Raw genomic sequence first — 2,500 nt, forward strand, 5'->3', positions numbered from 1 at the left:
GAATACACCTTACCAAAGGTAAGGCAAACTCGTAGAAATACATCAGGCTCTGCCAGTGCAGGTTAGAATCCTGTGATAAATAAGTCATTTTTTATAACAAGACAAGTAATATGTATGGTTACTTTAACAAAGGTGGTTCACCCATGTTGTTGTGGTCGAGTGGTTAAGGTGATGGGCTAGAAATCCGTTGGGGTGTCCCTGCGCAGGTTGGAATCCTGCTGACAAGGTCACTCTATTCAACTGAAGACAAGCAATGAATAAACCTAACCAGAGGTAAGGCAAAGTACTAGAAATCCATTCGGGTCTGCCAGACTGGAGTCCTGCCTAGGATGTCACTCATTTCATATCAAGACAAGTAATAAATATACACGGATGCCTTAATGACAGTGTTTCACCCATGTTGTCGTGGCCGAGTGGTTAAGGCAATTGACTAGAAACCCATTGGTGCCTGCCCGGGCAGGTTATATACCTGAAAAGTAAGGAACTCTTTTCATATCAAGACAAGTAATTAATATACATGGATAACTTACTACAGGCAGCTCTGCTGGGTTGATGTGGCCATGTGGTTAAGGCGATGGACTAGGAATCCATTGGGCTCCTTCCAGGCAGGTTCACATCCTGCCAACGATGTCACTCCTCTCATTTGAAGACAAGACATGAATACACCTTACCAAAGGTAAGGCAAACTAGTAAAAATACATCAGGCTCTGCCAGTGCAGGTTAGAATCCTGTGATAAATAAGTCATTTTTTTTAACAAGACAAGTAATATGTATGGTTACTTTAACAAAGGCGATGGACTAGGAATCCATTGGGCTCCTTCCACGCAGGTTCACATTCTGCCAACGATGTCACTCCTCTCATTTGAAGACAAGACATGAATACACCTTACCAAAGGTAAGGCAAACTAGTAGAAATACATCAGGCTCTGCCAGTGCAGGTTAGAATCCTGTGATTAATAAGTCATTTTTTATAACAAAACAAGTAATATGTATGATTACTTTAACAAAGGCGATGGACTAGGAATCCATTGGGCTCCTTCCACGCAGGTTCACATCCTGCCAACGATGTCACTCCTCTCATTTGAAGACAAGACATGAATACACCTCACCAAAGGTAAGGCAAACTAGTAGAAATACATTAGGCTCTGCCAGTGCAGGTTAGAATCCTGTGATAAATAAGTCATTTTTTATAACAAGACAAGTAATATGTATGGTTACTTTAACAAAGGTGGTACACCCATGTTGTTGTGGTCGAGTGGTTAAGGTGATGGGCTAGAAATCCGTTGGGGTGTCCCTGCGCAGGTTGGAATCCTGCTGACAAGGTCACTCTATTCAATTGAAGACAAGCAATGAATAAACCTAACCAGAGGTAAGGCAAAGTAGTAGAAATCCATTTGGGTCTGCCAGACTGGAGTCCTGCATAGGATGTCACTCATTTCATATCAAGACAAGTAATAAATATACACGGATGCCTTAATGACAGTGTTTCCCCCATGTTGTCGTGGCCGAGTGGTTAAGGCGATGGACTAGAAATCCATTGGGGTCTCCCCGCGCAGGTTCAAATCCTGCAGACAATGTTGTTCTTTTCATGTGAAGACAGGTAATGAAAAAATATGGATATCTTACCAAACGCAGTTCTCACAGGTTTTCGCCACCGACTGGGTAAGGCCATGGGCTAGAAATCCATCGGGGTCTCCACAGCCAGGTTCAAATAGTGTCCGAAAACATCACTCTCCTCAAATGAAGGCAAGCAATGCATATACATGGATACCTTTATAAAAACAGATCCCTACTGTTGTGGTGGCTGAGTGGTTAAGGCAATTGACTAGAAACCCATTGGTGTCTGCCCGGGCAGGTTATGTACCTGAAAAGTAAGGAACTCTTTTCATATCAAGACAAGTAATGAATATACATGGATAACTTACTAAAGGCAGCTCTGCTGGGTTGATGTGGCCATGTGGATAAGGCGATGGACTAGGAATCCATTGGGCTCCTTCCACGCAGGTTCACATCCTGACAACGATGTCACTCCTCTCATTTGAAGACAAGAAATGAATACACCTTACCAAAGGTAAGGCAAACTAGTAGAAATACATCAGGCTCTGCCAGTGCAGGTTAGAATCCTGTGATAAATATGTCAATTTTTATAACAAAACAAGTAATATGTATGATTACTTTAACAAAGGCGATGGACTAGGAATCAATTGGGCTCCTTCCACGCAGGTTCACATCCTGCCAACGATGTCACTCCTCTCATTTGAAGACAAGAAATGAATACACCTTACCAAAGGTAAGGCAAACTAGTAGAAATACATCAGGCTCTGCCAGTGCAGGTTAGAATCCTGTGATAAATAAGTCATTTTTTATAACAAGACAAGTAATATGTATGGTTACTTTAACAAAGGTGGTTCACCCATGTTGTTGTGGTCGAGTGGTTAAGGTGATGGGCTAGAAATCCGTTGGGGTGTCCCTGCGCAGGTTGGAATCCTGCTGACAAGGT

The 2,500-nt window shown here is 42.5% G+C and overlaps 1 non-coding gene across 1 annotated transcript; it reads left to right on the forward strand.

The window, feature by feature from the left end:
• The first annotated feature begins 1,495 nt into the window (after positions 1–1,495).
• trnas-aga (transfer RNA serine (anticodon AGA)) lies at positions 1,496–1,577 on the forward strand. The gene has a single exon. It is a non-coding gene; the product is annotated as a tRNA-Ser (tRNA).
• The last annotated feature ends 923 nt before the right edge of the window (positions 1,578–2,500 follow it).

This window comes from Antennarius striatus, chromosome 4, assembly GCF_040054535.1.
Source record: "Antennarius striatus isolate MH-2024 chromosome 4, ASM4005453v1, whole genome shotgun sequence".
In the NCBI taxonomy this organism is placed as follows: Eukaryota; Metazoa; Chordata; class Actinopteri; order Lophiiformes; family Antennariidae; genus Antennarius; species Antennarius striatus.